The following is a 20,998-nucleotide window of genomic DNA, read 5'->3' as shown; positions in this document are numbered from 1 at the left end:
ACCCTACAAAGTTTCAGGAATAGGACCATGTGTTAAATCAAAAGAGCTTACAGGAACCAAAGGAAAAAAAGCTGTAACGAACTCAGCTGCAAACGCAAATAAATGAAATAAAGCTTTCAAAAAAAAATAATCAGAAAAGGAATCAAACAGCCTCTATTCTGTGGCCACTCTCTCTACAGAGGACATTAGTTTGTCTGTTAAAGAATATACAACATTAATTTTCTTGCAATTTGAGTGTCATCTGCAAACTTTATCAGTGAGGATTTTAGGTTTTCTTCCGGGTCATTACTAGAAATTTTAAATAGCTTATGGCCAAGAACTGATCCCTGAGGAACCCCATTGGCAACACACCTGCTTGATGGCAATTCCTCGTGTACAGTTACATTTTGAAACCTATCTGTGAGGCAGCTTTTAATGACTGCATTTAATGTGTGCCATGTTAAGTTTATATTGCTTTAGCTTTCTAATCAAAATGTCATGCGAGTACCAAGTCAAATGCCTTACAGAAATTTAAGTATATTACATCAACACTATTACCTTTATCAACCAAGTTTAACCTCATTTAAAAAAAAAAAATATCAGGTTAGTTTGACATCTGTTTTCCAAAACCACATTTTATTTGCATTAATTATATTACCCTCCTTTAATTCTTTATTGAGCAATCCCATATCAACTGCTCCATTATCTTACCTGAAATTGATGTCAGAGTGAGAGGCCTAATAATTACCCAGGTCACCTTGTGATGTTATCTGATTAGAGTATGACCATGCAAAATCATTGTTGCTACCACTGTTATATAATTCTAACAAATCTTATACAAAATGTGAAGCATGGCCAAAAGGGATTAAGCATCCTGCAGGATAAATGACCAGAGTCAACCATTAGAGACATAGAAAAGTATATAAAAGGTAATTAGGACCATTCCATGGTAGATAGGCTAGAACTTGGAAATGCAAACCTATATTGTTAGAAATTAGAGGTGATACTAATTGTATGTGTACACTCATATCTTGTTAAATGTTAACCATGTAAACAGACAGTTCCTGTCTGTCACTATAGCTGTTAATTCAAAGATCAAAAGGGAATATTAACATTTAGATGAATCTTGGGTGAAATAATGTCATTGCCTATATGTCTCTTTAAAGTTTGTGATATACTGCCTAATGGATAAATTGCCTTATGTTAATTTGTGTAGCTAATTGCCGGCGATGCTTAGGAAACAGACCTACTTCAAAGTCATCCAGATAGCCTATTGTTCGTCTAAGGACTCCGACCTGTCAAAGAAGGCCTGGTGCTGTATAAAAGACCCTTGGGTTCTGATCCTTTTTATCTCAGATCTGCTTGATGCTTCATGCAGGGGAAGCTTAAGCCAAAAGGTTGAGATCTCCAGTCCTAACCTGGAATCACCCTGAATATAAACATTGGACTAGAACCTATAAACTAATTCTGAAATAACTCTTTGCAACTACAAAGCTCACCATCTCTGCTATGAATCTGAATCTCAAGAACCGTACTCATGTCTGTATGTATATTGAACTTAACCAATACTCTTTTCTTTTTTAATAAATTTTAGTTTAGTTAATAAAGATTGGTTCTAAGCGTGTACTTGGGTAAGATCTGGAGTATTCATTAACCTGGGAGGTAATGTGTCCAATCCTTTTGGATTGGTAGAACTTTTTTAGATGATGAATAAGATTTTCAGTAATCCACAGCTGGGTTGCTTTAAGGGAACTGTGTTGTTGGCTTCTGGGTAACCAGTAAGGTATTATAGAAGCTGTTTTGGTAAATCTAAGTATCGGAATATCTACAGCTCTGGGGATTGTCTGTCTCATTCTATGCAGCTCACCCTAATTGAGTGACCTCAGTTGACTCCCTTGGGGCCCTGGTCACACACCGCATTTACCCTTTTTAAATATTGTCACATCATCAGCTTTCTTCCACTTTTCTAGAGCTTCCCAATGTTCTAATTCTTACTGAAAAATCAACATTATTGGTCCAGCAACCTCCTCCGCCAGCTCTTTTAAAACTCTTGGATGCAAGTTACCGGGGCCTGCTGATTTAAAATTAACTTACTTTAATAGCTGCTGTTGAACATCCTCTAGAGATGTTCGTGGAATGGAATGAGTGTTATATATTACTACATCATCTGTTTCTTCCCCCCAAACATATAACAGAAATATTTATTGAACACTTCTGCCTTTTTTGTATCATTGATAATGCTATCATTTCCATCCTGTAATCAGAACATCAGTATTAAGGACTGCGTTTCGGAATTTAAACTGTGAACATTAAGCTAGAATGTCTACTGATGGCAGCTTCAAAAAAGTCATAGCATAAATGCCAATTCAGTTCTCTCTCCCCTCTTCCACTGAATCCACATGCATGCTATGGGCTGATGTTTACACTCTATTTCAGATTAAACAGTAAAGTGTCTGCAATGAACTTTGAGAACAATTTTTATTTCTTCAAGAACACTTCAGGTCACGATTTTGGGCTTCTTCCCTACATCTCTTCCCCCTCCCCTATAACCTTTACCTTCTTCCCTTAAATATCCACCCCCCCAAAAAAAAAACATTATGGAACAGGATATTTGCAAACCAGCAAATTGTTTGCTATATTTGCATGTTACTTTCCCCTCACCTTTGAGACAGGACTACCTCCCACTATGCTTGTACAGTCACTAGCTCAATGGTGCCCTGATCTCTGTTGTGGCTCTTCTTTGGACACACCTTCAAATAGATCAGTGGTTCCCAAACTGGGGTTTGTGAACCCCTGGGGGTTCCTAATGACAGACAGAGCTGTCCCTAGCAATCCCGGGCAGCATGGGGCCCAGTAGCCTAGAGCCCCTCGACTTCCAAGAGCTAAGCAGATCAAAGCAAGCACATCTATCACACTGCGGAGATTTAAACTTCAAGACTCCTTATAAGAAACGGAAAGGGAGGTGAATATTTTTTGCTGTTTTTAAAATTAAATAGGCAGCTAGTATAGTTTTTTAAATGATTATGAAGAACAAGTTTACGCTTTTTTTGTAACATGTGCTGTTTGCCTGGACCGCTCAAGACCAGAATGCTTGTGTAGGAGGAACTCTTTTGAGTGAGATCTTGGAAAAGGGAGATCTTGGAAGAGTGTTGCCGTTTTCATAGTGTAATAAAAATACTGTAATGATAAATAATTAATAATAAATAGTGTGCAATAAGCATGTCAAAAACAAATTTGACATTTCCAAGATCACTGCTTTTATAATTTATACTCAGGTACAGGAGAAAATCCCTGGAAATATTCATTTTTAGGAGGGGGTTCACGAGTCTTGACGTGCTAGTGAAAGGGGTTCACAGGCTGTTAAAGTTTGGGAACCACTGAAATAGATCATCTTTTGCTTGTCGTATTTGTCAATAAAGCTTATCATATTTATTACTAAAGCTGTAACCCTAATTATGCAACTCCCAGACTCAGATTCCAAGACCAGAAGAGACCATAGCGATCATTTAGTCTAACTTCCTGTGTAAAACAGGCCAGAGAATTTCCCCTAAATAACTCCTTTTGAACTAGAACATTTCTTTTGAAAAAACAACTACTCCCATTTGGTCCTGCACTGAAATTATAATGTTGAATCTATGAGACTCTGATAATTTTTGTGGGAACAAATGAGAAACCAAATTAATGCATTTCCTAGAAAGTGAAGCGGGGGAGGGATAGCTCAGTGGTTTGAGCACTGGCCTGCTAAACCCAGGGTTGTGAGTTCAATCCTTGAGGAGGCCACTTAGGCCACGTCTATACTTACCGTCCGGGTCGACGCGGCGAGTTCGACTTCTCGGAATTCGAACTATCGCGTCTGATCTAGACGCGATAGTTCGAACCCCGGAAGCGCTAGTTCGAACTCCGGTACTCCACCGCGGCAGGAGGAGTTGCCGGAGTCGACCTTGGAGCCGCGGAGTTCGCTTCCGCGTCTGATCGGTAACTTATTCGAACTAGGGTAGTTCGAATTCAGCTACGTTATTCACGTAGCTGAATTCGCGTACCCTAGTTCGAATTAGGGGCTGTGTGTAGACCAGGGCTTAGTGATCTGGGGCAAAAATTGGTCCTGCTAGTGAAGGCAGGGGGCTGGACTCAATGACCTTTCGAGGTCCCTTCCAGTTCTAGGAGATTGGTATATCTCCAATTACCGCCTTATTACCTTTTTATCCAATTCAGACTGTGCCACACTGACTCACCACTTGTCACATTAGCCTCGGATTACTTAAACTCTACATGGGGCTCGATGTGAAACCACTAGAAACTGAAGTTAGCACAAAATGTGGCTGTGCACTTATTAAGTGAAGCTGTATACTGACAGCATTGGCTACCAGTTGGCTTGAGTAGAACTTAAGGTGGTGTTTTTGACCAAAGAAGTGCTACATAACATGAGACACCCCATACTATTGCTGACTATGGCCGTACTTGAGCTTACTTGGTTTAAACTGGAGGGAGCTTCCAAAGGGCTGCTCAACTTCAGAATTCGCTCCTCAACTTAGTCTAATAGAGCCGAATCACTCGGCCTTCAGAGCAAACTGCAAGATTCATCTGTTTATTGTATTAATGATTATGGACAGAATTTGTTATGAGGCTAAAACTGACTGGGCTATTTTCATAGAATAGAATCATACAATCATAGAATCTCAGGGTTGGAAGGGACCTCAGGAGGTCATTTAGTCCAACCCCCTGCTCAAAGCAGGACCAATCCCCAACTAAATCATCCCAGCCAGGGCTTTGTCAAGCCTGACCTTAAAAACCTCTAAGGAAGGAGATTCCACCACCTCCCTAGGTAACCCATTCCAGTGCTTCACCACCCTCCTAATGAAAAAGTTTTTCCTAATATCCAACCTAAACCTTTTCTTATACTGTACAATGTTGTATGAGCATTTAATCAATGTCAAGAAACAGAGTTACAAATAGGTGCTCTTTTGTTTGAAGAAATGAAATTAATATTTTGGGGCCTGGTTCCCTGAGACTGTATCTTTCCCCAGGACACTTATTTTCAATTGCTTATCAGACATCCCTTAAATTTTACATTTAGGCCTGAAGTTTCTCACGCTTAGTGTCAGCTCATAGGTGAGTTCTGTTATAAAGTCTGAATCAAATCCATTCATCTGTCTGAGAGATACAGTAAGTGGGCAGCAGGATATTTTCGGCTGTTAAAGTTATTCAGATGCTTAGTTTGCACTCTGATAACTCAAAAACATCTTTGTTTCAAAACTTCAAATTTGGCACACATATGGTCTTGATTGAAAAATGCATGCTGGGCCTTGTCTGAAGAAACTGGTTCTGAAACAGAGTTATGAGCATTTAACAGTTTGTGTACTGTGCAAGTGCAGTATATTGCTTTCTTTCTTCCTGATGTGAACACACACCAATACGAGCTCATAGTTCAGTCCAACGGAATGACGTTACAATGGGGCAAGGTCTGAGTTTACACCCAAAGAGGCCTTTCTATCACACAGTAAACACCACAGAGCAGAACACTGTCATGTAACACATTAAGGAGTCCACAGATTTTTGTACTTCAGATGCATCTGTGCAGCATTACATGTTGGGTAATCAAAGACCCAACTGCCACTCATGCACATGGGCAGAATTAATTTGTGAGACCTACGCCACTGAAATTTCCTCTGGACTCTTACTAACATATTAATCTTAGTGCTTTGAGGAATTCTACATTATCCAAAGTTAGATAAGATATCTCTGAGCCTGTAACTGAAAGAATATATTCCTCTACTGGCCCGTGCATATGCCCTCCTGCCTAGAAGTAGTCACACTAGATTTCTACATTCAAGTAGCTACTCTAGAACATCAGCATTATAGATGGAAAGTATAAAATCCAGGAAATTACAGGAGCACCACAGGATTTTTCATAAGTAACATACAATATGCACAATTTAGGCTAGTTTTGTTTGCAACTGTGACACCAAGTCCCCTTGTGCCTTGCTAAAGCAGCATATGTGGTTCACAGCATCATGAACTGATCTCAGATTTCCCAACTTTCCAGCCTCAAGAGAAAGTTAGGGATTAACCACTAGTATTAACATACAGTATTTCTGGGTTGCAAGTATTTTTTAAATCCCTGAACTAAGCCTATTTATTTAAATGTGGTTTATAAAACAGAAATGTGCAAAAAAAAAAAAAAGACTTATTCAGACCACAATGGTTCTGATGAAGCCGTCAGACTAAGCAGACTACAGACTAATGGCTCCATCAGAATAATTGTAGAGTGAGTAAATTCAAGGTTCTAGCTCTTTGCTTTCCCCTCTTCAGAGCTTTACATAATATTGATCTCACATACCTGTCTATTAATAAAATCTTAATGGTTCTCCATTCTTGCTTTTGTGCCTATAATGGGATATACTTCTTGCCTGCCATCCCTTCTCTTAATCACCCCTTAAAATATTATTTCTAGGAATGCTTCCGTTTCCTCATCAGTAATCCTCGCTCCTTCCCATTCTTGAACTACTGATCAGGTCCTTACATTGGCACCTCTTTGGAGCTGGGGTCAGATCTTAGCCTGTAAAGCATCATGTACATTTATGATGGTGTATTTAATAATACATAGTCTCCCAAGCTCCCCAAACTATTGCAATTTCGAGGTGGACTTACTTTAATTTCATGCTAGTAACACACAAAGTTCTCAATTGACACAAGAAGATCCAGACAAGAGCAATACTACATATTTTCACAGCTCAGCTGGATACTCCAAAGTAGCTAACACCCACAAACTTAACTATGCAGACTAAATACACACACTGTATGGCAAACTTTTCAAACCTACCTACAAGTATAGTGTTTTTAATGCAGAGTACATATGTAACGCACCAAGATGGTTCACGGTTGTTTATACCTTGGCAGATCACTTACCTGGACTAATGAAGTAAGAAAAAAATGGGAATAAGACTGCAATGGTCAGTTTGCTGAAAGCACCAGAAAAAATATTAAGAACAGACCCTCAGACAATGGAACTATGCTAATTTATATTAGCTGAGGATCTGGCTCCACCAGTTTTACTTCCTGCACTTGGAAGCCATCTACCTCAAGTTTGAATTTAATGAAAAAAAAAATACACCCCTCTGTGGCTGAACCCTGCTACAAAAGAGCTATTAAAGAAAGAAACTTAGTTAATTTGCAAAAACTTTAGAAAGTAATCCCACACTTCCACTGGCATCCTCCAACAACCCCTGCAGTTCTGTCAAATGTAGGCAAAAGGTGTTTTAAACCAGTTTACTATCAAGTCTGATTCATTCTGTTGCAACTTGTAGTGATCCATTCTACCTGTGATCCCTTAAAGGGAAGTACAACTAGTCTATTAAATCCATACCTGCAGCCAGAATTTACAGCAACCCAATCTATTGCTGTCTTACATCTTAGGCAATTAGGAACATATAAACTCATGGCTGCAGGGAATGGGAGGCTCCCTTGAACCAGAGAGCAAAGCTTGTGCGCTGTAGTCTCTATAGGATTTCGGTTTACATATAATGGCAGTGGATTCCACAAGTTGACTAAAGGCTACATCAGAAAAGGGAACATCTGATCAGTTTTGACTACTCCCTTCATAATTCTGAATACCTCCATCAACTCTCCTTACTGAGCTAAACAATCTTCCTTTTTTCAATTTCTTGGCACATGCACTGAGTCTTAGGTTGAAAATGTTAAAGGCACACCAATTCTAGATGAGGCAACTGAACACGGTGTTCCAGATGGAGCCATACCTTTGTACAAAAGCGCATGTTCTCTTTGTAATGCATTAACTAGAAAATTATTAAATACGAAGACTTAGAAAACTAAGATTAAATCCCAAAAGCAGTTAAGATAGCATGTAGTCAGAGATTTTGCTGGGCTCTTTCTGGCCCTAGACAACTTAATAGCACTAGTCACCAAAAGTGCCATCTTCCAGTGTCTGCCCTCTCAGACAATCACCTGGTCACAGCAGTCCATACGCTGGTCTCCTTGCTCAACTATTGTAATCTGTAAGGCCAATATACTGTCCTTCTGCAAGACCTACTTTTGCTATGATATTTACAAGAACTCAGCTAACCAATGATGGCAAGGAGGGGTGGCAGTTTGGAACGCTATCAAAGTCAGTAAAGAAAATCTGCTGTTCCCACGATTATCATCAAGTTGTACAACAGCTAACTGTGATTTTGCTCTCGTTACTCTCATTCTTCCCCTTCCCTCCTATACTCAAATGCTTTGCCTGGTTTCAAAATCAGATTCTAAGCATTTTGGGGAAGGGACTATTTCCTTATACAACACCTAATTCAATGGGCCCCAATCCTGACTGTGACAGAAATAATATTAAACTCACTCTACTAGGGCCTAGATTAGAGTCATAAGGAAATTAAAGGTAATTCATAACATAGCCACCCAGCCAAGAGTGCAGAACTGATCCGTAAATCCCTCGATAGAACAGATCCACTAGCGCACAGACTAAATTCCCTTGCATGACTCACATGAGCCATGAAACTTGTCATGAACACAAGTTCAAAACACAATCACAACATGACCAAGCTACCTGATTGAAAAGTGCACCTCTTTTATCCATACAGACATGGACAATATAGAACTTGAGGGAACCAAAACAAGAACAGCAGGCCCCTGGGGCTGGAAGACCCTTTCCCAAAGCAGACGGGGATAAATCTCATCTGCGCCATCTTCAAAGTTGCACAACAAACTTATTTATTTGCCACTGCATTGCCTGAAGCACCAGAGCAGAAGAAAATGTAGTAACATACTAAAGACAGAATGAAATCAAGAGCAAGGTATATTAATTGTCCCTCCACACACTTCTCACCGGTTCTATGATTTATGCACAGGTCTTACCCTACAATGCTATGTGCTTTAGAAATGCTTACAGAAATCACTGACATTTGCTAAAAGAGTCCTCAGTTGAATGTTACATTTTGTTGCCACAGAGCTATTTAAATATTGTCAGAACATGATCACAAAATAGGGTAAAGGGTTCAAAAACCTTCACATTATTTAAGCTCCTCTTAATCATTTAATACAGGGCTCAAGTGGCACATAGAGCCTTACACCGGCCCTCTACTGGGGTGAATTCCATCCTACATGCATATTAATCAGCTACTCTGAATAACAAGATTAAGTAGCATCACTATTCTGGTCTGTGTTTAAACGTGCCAATCAAAGACAGTGAACGTTCACTTTTCTTAGCGTTTATTTTCACTTTTAAAGAAAGCTTATAGACAAGACTGTCACACAGAGGTGCCTGACCTGATATTAACGTCATCCACCCTAATTGAACACTTCCCCAAACCCAGATAAGCAACATTTGCCTCCTGCAACGTACACATCTCTAGAGTAAAAACAAATAAGTAAAAAACACCTCTGGCTGGGAGAAGAACACTGCCCGTTCTAGTTTTCTGCAACCCATCTTGTTGAGTAGGAGGGGCCTTAAATTGTACATTTACACAATAGTTCCCCATCTCAGACTTTGGAAGTAAACAGGTTATAAACCTGAAAACTTTCAAACTTCAACTGAATTTATTTCGCTTATTAGATTAGTTTCCATAGCAATTTGAGGATTTTGTACTGTAGTGTAGGCTTCGAATATAAACAATAACAAATTCGTTTTAGTTTGGAATTTCAAATGCAGATACATTATGCACACATTTTATAAACATAAACAATGTATTTCACACTATTTCCTCCTGACACATCCAGCTTAAATTGTAATGATAAATGTATGAGATAGGATACAAGGTAACTCCAAAGAACAGAAATTAAATCCAAAACTTGCTCACTTTTTTTTTTTTTTAAAAACACAAATCAGATGTCCCGAATTTACAAAGTAAATATCAAAACCTTCTAGTACTTGCAAAATTCAGCTCCTTTAACCCTAGTCTGTCTTTATAACAGTGATACTCAGACTGTGGCTTGGGAGCCAAAAGTGGCTCTTTAATGCATCTCCTGCAGCTCTTTGAAGCATGATATTAAAACAGTGTGATTTAATTATTAACCAATCTAAGTTATTAACCAATCAGGATGCTTTTACTACGTTATTAACCAATTGCAGAATACTTGGTCAATCATTTTGCTGTGACAAGACAGAGTGAGAGAGAGAATGAATTCACACTGCTGTGGCTCTTTTGGGTAATCCTGCTCCCTAATTTGCTCCTGAACCACTGAGATCCAAATCTCACTGGTTTATAATGCTAAAGAAGTTCAAGACACTTAACTGGGCATTAGACACAGCTGAGTCAACTAAACTCTACCATCAGATGGTCCCAAAAATCTTCTCTCTTGTTAATTTTGAATGCACCACAAATAGAAAGTGCAACACAGTGTTAGCCTCAGACTGCATCACTTTGTAAATCCAAATTTAGAAAGATTTAATTAAGCATAAAAATTGAATATATTTTTAGGGAGTTTTAGAGTTTCACTCCATTCATTACCAGGCTCCTTATACATCATTACAAAGATTTAAAGTATATATTCCTATTTTATTTTGCAACACAGATTAGTGGCAAGAGCAGAAAACATCTTTTGTTCCAAGTTTTTTTTCCCCCCTCTTAGCTTGCATTTTATTAGAAGCAACTCAGACCTCAGGCAAGCTGTGATACATTATCATTTTAGAACTTTTAGGCAGCAAATATCTAAAGTGCTATAATATATGCATATTTTGAAGAGGTTATTGAGAAACAATAGGTTCCCTGAAGCTACAGCAATAGTAAAAATAGTCATATAGCTGTAATAGCCTCTAACAAACCTTATGAGAAGTTGGGCTCATATTTTACCTTGTAAATATAAAGCAGTATTATCCTACGCAAAATGAAAGAGTATAGGAAGCCTTTGAAAGGTGCATCTTCTCCAGGAGAGGGGGAAAAAAAATTCATCTTAGTTTGTCTATAATAGTGCGATTAGGTAACTAAACTTAATCTGCAGTGCTGTGTACTACTTATGGAACTTTTTTGACAACTGAGGGATTATACACATTTGAAAGAACCAAAATACTGTACACCAGTGGTCCCCAACCTTTTCATCTGGCACCCGCCAGACGAAGGACCGTGGCGGCGGTGGAGCAGCTGCCGAAATGCCGCCGAATTTCTGCGGCAACACCTCTTGACACCGCTTGCCGCCAAGTGACATCATCAACAGGCGTCGCCCCCGAATGTGGCATTTCGGTGGCGACGTCTCTCAATGATGCTGCTTGCCGTCGCCAAGTGACATCATCGAGAGGCGTTGCCCCCGAATTTCTGCGGCATTTCAGCGGCAACACCTCTCGATGACGCCGCTTGCTCGGCGGCATTTTGGTGGGTGCTCCACCGGGGGCCAGGACGTGGGCACATTTAGATGCCCCTGCGGGCGCCATGGCGCCCACGGGCATCATGTTGGGGACCCCTGCTGTACACAGTGTTGCTGTAGCCATGTTGGTCCCAGGACATTAAAGAGACAAGGTGAGTGAGTTAATATCTTTGATTGGACCAACTTCTGTTGGTGAGAGACACAAGCTTTTGATTGTACACAGAGCTGTGTCTCAGGTCTGAAGAAAGCTCAAAAGCTTCTCTCTCTCACCAACAGAAGATGGTCCAATCAAAGATATTGCCTCACCTACTTTGTCTCTATAGGACCAAAATATGACCACCTCACCCAGAAATGAGCAGTGTGTGTTCAGAAGGTCTCCGATTTGTCACTTGAGGGAAAGAGGGTAATAGCATCCAAAACAAAACTTGTAATTAACACTTAACATTCTAGCTGCCCACCTGAGTGGCTCAATTAAAAATGCAGATTCTTAAAAGCCTGGAGAAATTCAAACTGTGAAAAACTCCCTGCTCTTCAAGGGGGATTGAGATGTCAGAACTCTTGTACGTGCTCTTGCCAGCTAGCATATCACAACAAAGTTGGAGTATTTCGACACAGCAATTAGACACCCATGGCTGGCTCATGCCAGTTGACCTGGGTTCCTCCTAAGGGGCTGTTTAACTATGGTGTAGACTTTCATGCTTGGGGACCCTCCTACCTCACTGGGTCCTACAGCCCATGCTCCAGCCCACGCGTCTACGCCACAATTAAACAGTGTAATGGATTCCCTAAGCTTGGGCTGCCTGTACCTCATTGTCCCTCTCTTGTTTTACTGGGTGAAATCTTGCAAGGAGAGCCCCTGGTAACATCCTTTCAGCCCAGATATGCATATGGTGGAACAGACAACGATCTGGTTAGAATCACACAATATCAGTGTTGGAAGGGATCTCAGGAGGTCATCTAGTCCAATCCCCTGCTCAAAGCAGGACCAATCCCCAGACAGATTTTTGCCCCAGATCCCTAAATGGCCCCCTTAAGGATTGAACTCACAACCCTGGGTTTAGCAGGCCAATGCTCAAACCACTGAGCTATCCCTCCCCCCAATTAAAGACTATGCGCATAAATTTGTGACATAGGATGAATAAACCCATCCACCAACATCTAGATGGCTCCCGGTTACTCTGTGAAGCACATTACAATTACAGGAATGGGTCCTTAATTTGGGACTTACTCCTTCTTAAACTGGGACTGAGGAGGCTGGAGGCTATCTGGGACTTTGCTGGCTCTCTCCATAGGAGATCTTGCAGACAAGGCTCTACTTGTCTGGGCTAATTCAGAAGGACTACATTCAGCTTGCCCACAGACAGCTGGCTGCACGTTTTCACTTTTCAAGAGAGAGAGGCTGCTGCTCACCTGTCCTTTGTTGACTGATGGACCAGGGGAAGGGTGCGCACTTGAAAAGATGTTTTATTCTCCACTATGGAACCCAGCTGTTAGTAACGGGACAGGCATAGTTCCCCCTCTGCTGGTTATAGCATAGGAACATTTTTTCTCCTGGGCTTCTTGGGCATTAGGTCCATAACAACAAAGTGGGGTCTAACCATGCATGATAGGGAGCCCACCTCAGAAAACCTGCCTTGTCCCAAATAGGATTTTTTTTGGAGTGCATCCTCCAATCATGTAAACTGATCAATTGAAAGACCTTTTCCCAATTTTTATTTTTAAATTAAGTCCTGTGCGCCTCAGAACCAGTCTCTGTAGCTCCTTGCTGACTTGGAGGCAGACAGAACTGATGGGCTCTTCAGTGGGAAATGCTGAGCTTGCAACTGGAACCAATAAATGTGTCTTGCAGCAGTGCAGGCCAGAAAACCACTGTCAGAACCAGTGGACTTGCCTGAAAGAAAATTTTACATATACATATACACACACACACACATATACACACACACACACACTTATAAATCGTATTCAGAAGCTCATCATTCAGTGCCCGTTTTGATTCATTGCTCTCCATACTGGCCATTTACAGTAGTTTTCCAGTCAAATGAATGGAACATTGGAAAGCATAAAAGCAACTAGGGCTGATATGACTGAATATATCTACAGATTAACTAGCTCTTGTTTAGAGGCTCTAAAAATATAACTGAGCAATGAGAGAGAAGACATTTTAACAATTGATTTTCAATTACTTTAACCAGGATCACATGACTTTTCCTGTGCTCATAGACCTTACTTGCATCAGGTGTTATCTTAGGAGAGGACAGGTCTGTTCACTGATTACACTAATTCTCTACACTTTCTTCCTTTGTTTTCAGATGCTACCATTAAAAAGCGGACTGCTGAAACAATATTAAAGGTCAGAAAAAATACAGAAGAAAATTCAGAAACTCTCAAGTGGCTGTTAGAGTCATTTCATGGGTCTCAGTATAACAAATGATCTTATTAGACAAGGGAGCTCTAGTCTAATAGTTAGAGATATCTAGACAGAACAGGATTTAAGAGCCAGGCTATGCGAGTTCTATTCCCAGTCCGGCTACCGTTGCTGCATTAATGCAGGTGAATCAGAATCTTTGTGCCCTGCCTTTTTCCTTGTCTGTGAAATGGAGATCATAACATGTAGAGGTGTTTTGAGGCTTAACAGCTAAAATCTTTGGATGATGACATTACTTGAACTTGTATTACAATTATGTCTTGTTGTACCCTGGTGCAACAAGGTGAATCAAAGTAGGAGTTAAACTGATTTTATGCATTTAAAACAAATCTTGAGATAATGACAAACAATTTAGGCCGAAGATGAGAATCATCTTTTAGAATCATATTTTCATTCCAGAAAATCAGGTGGGTTTTTTTATATCCAAACTTAGACAAAAATGTATAAAGAAATATCAATCAGCTGCCACTGTTTCTATAGTGTCCTACATCAGATTTCACTCAGCACTGTGCAGAGCTTGACAGCCGGCCAGCAGAGGGAGTGCACAGCAGCTATTACACTGTTCCCAGAACTGCATGGTAAGCATCAAAAATGCTGGCACACAAACAAAGTAGTAAACAAAACAGAGGCATCTTCGCTTCTACAAGACACAGAAAAGCCAATGTCTGCAAAATGAGAACAAAAATATGAGAAAAGTTTCATTTTCCTGCTTTTCAGGGGGAACACCAAACAAAAGTAACAGAGGGGTAGCCGTGTTAGTCTGGATCTGTAAAAAGTGACAGCGAGTCCTGTGGCACTTTATAGACTAACAAATGTATTGGAGCATAAGCTTTCATGGGTGAATACCCGCTTCGTCAGATGCACGAGTAAAAGTAAGAACTGCAAACTATTAGTTACTTTTCACCATCCGTAAGATGTTAAACAACTGAGTTCTGCTGTTGTCCCCCCTCACTAACATGGGACATTCCAGCATCAGCATTTCAATATGATGTACCTGGTTCAGCGACAATGCACAACGTGTACTTTGCCTCTAATGCAGGCACATTTAATAGTGAATAAGTGGTTAAATATGTGCTTATAAAAATTCAGCTCATATGGTAATCCAAGTATCAAAAAACAGCATTTACCTTAGAAAGACCTACAGTTCTTCATTTTCTGAGACTGTTCCCCTTTTCTTAAATTTTACTCTATCATTTCTTATTTTTATTCTTCTGCTATTTAAGCTAATGAGCCCTATCTTGGTATCGCCACTTCCAACACCAGCTTTAAATCATTAAACAAACAATTTTAAACATTAACAATGAGACAAACTTCCGTCAGTTATGTTACTTCACAATGTTAAGGAAGGGTTTTTACTGAAATGCTACGGACTCAACCAGGTGGCAGTCTCCTTTTTTATTGCCCCTCTAAGGTGGAAAAGCAGACTTCAGTGATGTGGAAGTTTGTGGGTGTGTCCTGTTGTGAACCTGTCCAGGTGGTAACTACAGCTAATTCTTATAACAAAAAACCCACTAACATCCTCCCACTGGATTTTAAGTAATTAGATTACTGAAGAGTACATAGGCAGTCAAATAGTAGCACAGTTTTAGCTTGGCACAACAAAAACACTCTTTTTACAGTTATGACGTGTACTATGAAGTTTAGTTACCTGAAGTAAAATTCGTGCCATGGAATGTTTAAATAATGATATTCAAGATCTGAACATCTTTAGAATACTACAGCAATGTTAAGAAAAGGATTGTTGCCATCAGCAACTAAGTTGTCTAATACAAAAGCACACCCTCTTCCTAAAGACTTCTATTTTTTTTTAATAGACAGCATGGCACCACTTTGTTGTTCAGTTTACTTCACACAAAATGACTCTGTCAAACTGTCAGCTAAGCTCTCCAAAGTGCAACTTTATTTTAAGAGGTATAGATGTCACAGAATGACCTATTTTGTTCAAGATCATGAAATGAAAACATCTGTCAATAAACCACCAAATGAGAAAAAAAAGTGTAATCCTAATTACAGATGGCTGTAAAGTGAATAAAATCTTTACATATAATAGTGAGTTTTGCAGTCTTTAACCTGTATACATATCAGAATTGTGCATTTACAAAATTAGACACCTAGTCAAAATTCTAACCAAACTGACATCTTAAGACTATGCATTCAATATGTTACTCTTGTACAACTAGTTTCTAGGAACTTCATTATGTAAAATGTAATAAAGTAGCTATATTATTGCTGGCACAGAACAATTCAAGTAGGTAACTGAAATACAAGGTGTCCTACATGTGGTCAGATTTATTAGCTTCCCAATCCTTTCAAGTTAAGACAATGTGACAGAATATGGAAAAAAGTATTTATTTTAATTTATGTTAATACATTTTTTGTTAAGTTAAAACAACACTTTACAAATTTCTTTAGTGATAATGTAGATTTACTTACTGAGATAATTACAGGAAGTGCTGTAAGTTTGCACTTAAATTCAGATTTCTACTTTTAGTCAAAATGATAAAAAATAAACTCTCAAATGTACCACAACAGCCTGTATTAGCTCAAGGCTGGCTGAAAGTTCTTCCATTAAGTCACCAGCCATATAATCCCACTCACTCATGAGAAAACTAAAACAACCAACTAACCAACATTAATTTCAAATTCAAGACCAGTTACTAAGATTTTATTTTAATAAAAATACACATAATTGAATCAAGGAAATCTTAAAAATAAAAAATACAAGTTATTTGAAATCTCAAGACGTTTTAAAATGTACAGAAGATTCTTTAAGAATTACACTTTTTTGCTCTAGACTAACTTCAGAGAAAGCAATATATTAGGCAAAAATAATATTGAGGTATCAATTTTAAAGTTTTAAGACAATACAGAGGATATGAAAAATGAGTTCAGGTTCGTCTAGCATTATAATTTTATATCTACAATGACCTGGGACAAAAAAGAAGCAAAATATATAATTATTTTAAATTGACTTTTGCAGTGACAAGTTAAAAGAAAACAATCATATAGATTTACTTTCTTTGGAAGACTGCAATAAAACCCCAAATCATGAACAATTAGTCAAGTCAAAACAGCTGACATCCTGTAAATTGTTTTTAGAAACTCACCAGGCTTGCAGGTATATGTTTTTATATTTGTTTTCCTCCAATTTGTCTCTACAGTTTGAGAATTAACGAGTCAGACGGGTTCAATAAATTGTGTGGACCAGTTCATCTCAGTGCCCAATACACACCACAGTTCCACTTTAAATATAAGAAGTCTTGGCTAATAGTGTGCCTTTGGGTTGGGCTTTTCTCTTACAAGATAAGCTGTTAAGTCATGCCTTGATTTTAGATCTGCCAACATATGAATTCTTCTAATGCAGCCTCCTCCGCCCACCATCAACACTGCTATACTACTCACTCTCTCCCCCCACTACCACCAAAAAAAAGGCACTGCAGGGCAGAAATTCCTCAGGTGCTCGCTAATGGAATTCCCAGGGTCTCTGAGCCGCTTCGAGGATCAAGAGATCTCATAGCCCCTGCTGGGGTAAGGAGCAACGAGTCTGTTCCATTTAATCAAATACAGAATGAATTTTCAGCCCTATTCACTAGACTGTCTCCAGAGCTCCAAAAAGGCACCAGGGAGCTAGAATCACACTAATGTGGCTCTTTCAGGCAAATATAATTAGTTTGATTTTAAAAAGCCACATTAATAATATCACCTCAGTACTATTATTCAGATCACACCAGTGATACTGTAGGAAATGGAAAAAAAAATCATGGAAAAGCGGTTTATTTTCCTGTAAGCTAAGATTTTGAAAGTGACATTCCATATGGCAGGATTCCTTACTTTTAACCAAAAAACAAAGTTATCTCCTTTACTAAGTGCGCTTTAATACAAATTAGCATTTATATTGAAACTGGTACCAACTCATCTCCTTATTTTAGAATAAGTGCCACAAAAAGAGCCATTATTTATTATAATTTTATGAGTCTTCTACATCCTCCAGATATTTTACAGTACCACAATTACAAACTATACTTTCTCCTTTAATTTCAGTCATTTTTGTTTACGTTCCAAAGTACAATGTCTGTTACAAGACAGAAAGATACCAAAACATCCCTACCTCAAAGAGATTCCAATAAAGAGACTGATGATAGGATGCACTGGGGAATTCAGAGAAAATAAATATATCCCAGTATATTCCTATTATAGTCAATATAGTAAATAACTCTGGGGTTTTCCTCTCAAAGTTTGTCTAAAAACAAACAAATGGAACCCAAACATATATATTTATTTTTCAGTTTATATATACAGTTTGAGGGAAAACATTTCTAGTGAATAAGATTTTCCCCCATTTATACTTTATCTTAAAGAGCCCAGACTACCTAATTTAATATGAGCAAAGAGAAAGTCATGAAAATGTTTTGTCAAACTGCAAACAAACCCTGTCTGATGAAACAAGAGAACAAGAACAATTAAATTAGGTTTACCTTTCACTTTTAGTGACAAGAATCCCCACTCCAGTATACAAATCTCATTCAACTCTGCCTTGCTGACCTGCATAAAGCTGTCCATCTAAACAACTTCAATTTAATTAGCTCACTTCAAAGTCAAACCACCTGCAACAGCAGGCAAGGACTGATGCAAACCTACACTGGCTGGATCAGTGAGGTCCAATGTACTTTTTGATCTTGAAGCTTGAGATGTGCTCAAAAGCATTTCATACCAAAGATAAAGAGTTTGAACAACCCAAGAAGGGTTTTATTAGACAAAAATGAGTTGCACATGAATCGTTACCTCATATAAATAATGATCTTGGGAATCTTTGCTCATGAAATTATATCATCCTCTCAAGATTATCAATTAACCAAGATTTTGAATGCAGTTAAACAACATTAAGAACAACGAAGCACATTTTGGATGTTAAATAGTCAAAACACTGGTTGAACTCAACTTCAAGGAAGTGCAAAGGTTTCCCCATTTGCCAGTGTTTGTCTACTTTTCCAAGCTGCTCATTTGTGCACTGTACAATTTCAACACGTGCTTAACATATAGTGGCAGTCTGCGCTGCTCCTTGACAGTAAGAATGACTAACTGCTGCTCAGCTAGAAAAACAAACAACTAATTTAAGATTTCCAAACAAAATCTGATCTTTCATCCTGTCCCAAATGAAGAGAACTTCCCAACAGCTGCTGCTATAAATAGTCTTAAGAAAAACAAGATACAACTTACAATTTAATGTTAAAAAGGAGCTGTACTGAACGTTAATTTGACAATCGGAAGTTGACAGCTGTCTCTCTCAATCACATTTACCAACCATATGCCAGGCATTGTGTTTCTGTCTATGAGGTACCAGAGTATTATTATTGTATTTAGCAGCAGAATGACCGAAGACCAGGTAGCCTGGGTTCTGCTGCCCTTGGTTTTGCTCTGGGAACATTTGCGGGATTAAGTTATCAACATCAGAGCTTAAAGAGGCAGTGTCAGAGTAGCTTCCAGAGTAGCCCTCTCCTCTCATACCTAATCCAGGCAACTCAGGAAGGCAATCACTCCTATGTCTCTTCCTAGCCTTCAACTGGAGGATGTGAGGCGTTGTTTATCAAAAAGAAGCCCACAATAGTCCCAAGGTGGAGCAGCTGGTATCTGGAGATCGCTGTCTCCAGAAATGACCCTTCCTCGCACCCCCACCCACACACACACACCTGCCTATACTCCCAGGAAATTCTATAGTACCTACAGGGTGGGAAGTCACACCAAGATCTTTTTAAGCATCACAGGAAGGTAAATAGCCCAGTATAACACCCTTCAATGCTAACACCATCCAGGGATAGCGTAGCACCTTTCCTGGAGCCTACACAGGGGGCATCACACTGGCTGGTCCTATCTATCACAACCCTATGCACGGTCCCTGAGGGAGACTGCCCTGGAGCCCTGGCCCCGCAGCACCCAGGGCTTACCCCCTGCTGCCACTCACTCATTAGTTGGGAGCACTGGGGAAGGTGAGAGCTTCGCTTGCCATCCACTCTCCAACCCTGATCCACCACTTGGTACCCAGCACCCCCGACACTGATCTGCCTGGCATCAATCCCCCCACCTGGCACCCAACACCCCCAACACTGATCTGCCTAGCCCACAGCACCCCCAACCCCCCCGCCTGGCACCCAGCACCCCAACCCCCCCGCCTGGCACCCAGCACCCCCAACACTGATCTGCCTAGCACCCAACACCCCTCAATCCCCCCACCTGGCACCCAACACCCCCAACACTGATCCACGTGGCACCCAACACCCCCCACCCCCTCGCCTAGCACCCAGCCACGCCAATCCCCCCGCCTAGCACCCAGCACGCCCCGCCTAGCAACCAGCATCCCCGACCCCACTCCCGGCACCCCCCAGACCCGCGCCTGGCACCCAGCACCTCCCAAAATCGATCCCTTCCGTCTGGCACCCAGCACCCCCCGCCTGGCACCCAGCACCCCCCGCCTGGCACCCAGCACCCCAACACTGATCTGCCTGGCACCCAGCACCCCGCAACCCCAATGCCGCCGCCTGGCACCCAGCGCCCCCTCCAGGTAACCTGCCCCCCTATCCTGTCCTGTCCTGTCCTGTCCCGGCCCGGCCCGCCGGCGCCCCGCAGCCCCGCCCCGGTACCTCTCAGCAGCCGGGCTGGCCGTGCCCAGAGAGACCCCGCTCCCGCTCGGCAGCCGCCCCCAGGACATTCCAGAGCGCGCGGCCGATCCGGACCGGACCCTCCATCCAACACCGCCCGCCCCGACCGCTGCCTCGCGCACACTGACCGCACTCGGCGGCGGGGCCCCGGGCGGCCCCTCCCCCGCGCGCGCCCGGACCCCGCCCCCGCCGCCCAGCGCCGGAGGGCGCGCGCAGGCCACGCCCCCGAGCCCCCTCCCTCCGCCCGCTCTCAGCCAACTGCCGCTCGTCCCCTCCCGCTCCGCTCGGAACGTACCAACGCTGCAGATGGGGGTGGGGAGCGCCCCGCTCGGGGGCTGGGCCGGCGCGCGTGGGAGAACCCGCCGGACGGGACGCGGGGCTACTGGCCCTTTAAAGGGCCGGCGGGCCGGAGAAGCGGCTGGTTCGCGGCGCACGTGCGCGGTGCCCACAGGTGCGGCCCCAGGGCCCTGCCCTGCGAGCGGTGCCTCCACCCCGGCCTGCCCGGGGGCTCCCGTCCCTCGCCGCCTATGGGCGGCTGCGGCACCGTCACCCCGCCCCGCACGGGCTACCCAGATCGGCATCGCCCCCCCGCGCTCCCAGGGTCTGCCTGGCACAGCCCCCGCACAGCCCC

At 41.5% G+C, this 20,998-nt stretch overlaps 1 protein-coding gene across 2 annotated transcripts in view; it reads right to left on the bottom strand.

Moving 5' to 3' along the window:
- CDON (cell adhesion associated, oncogene regulated) overlaps positions 1–20,477 on the bottom strand; it is a 91,497-nt gene extending 71,020 nt beyond the window's left edge. For both annotated transcript variants that reach the window (XM_039496599.1, XM_039496601.1), the window contains exon 1: positions 20,350–20,477. The gene's annotated coding sequence lies outside the window, so the exon portion shown is untranslated. The remainder of the gene's footprint in view (positions 1–20,349) is intronic.
- Positions 20,478–20,998: the final 521 nt, after the last annotated feature.

This window comes from Mauremys reevesii, linkage group 12, assembly GCF_016161935.1.
Source record: "Mauremys reevesii isolate NIE-2019 linkage group 12, ASM1616193v1, whole genome shotgun sequence".
NCBI lineage: Eukaryota > Metazoa > Chordata > Testudines > Geoemydidae > Mauremys > Mauremys reevesii.
This window is presented reverse-complemented; position numbering and strand designations above follow the sequence as displayed.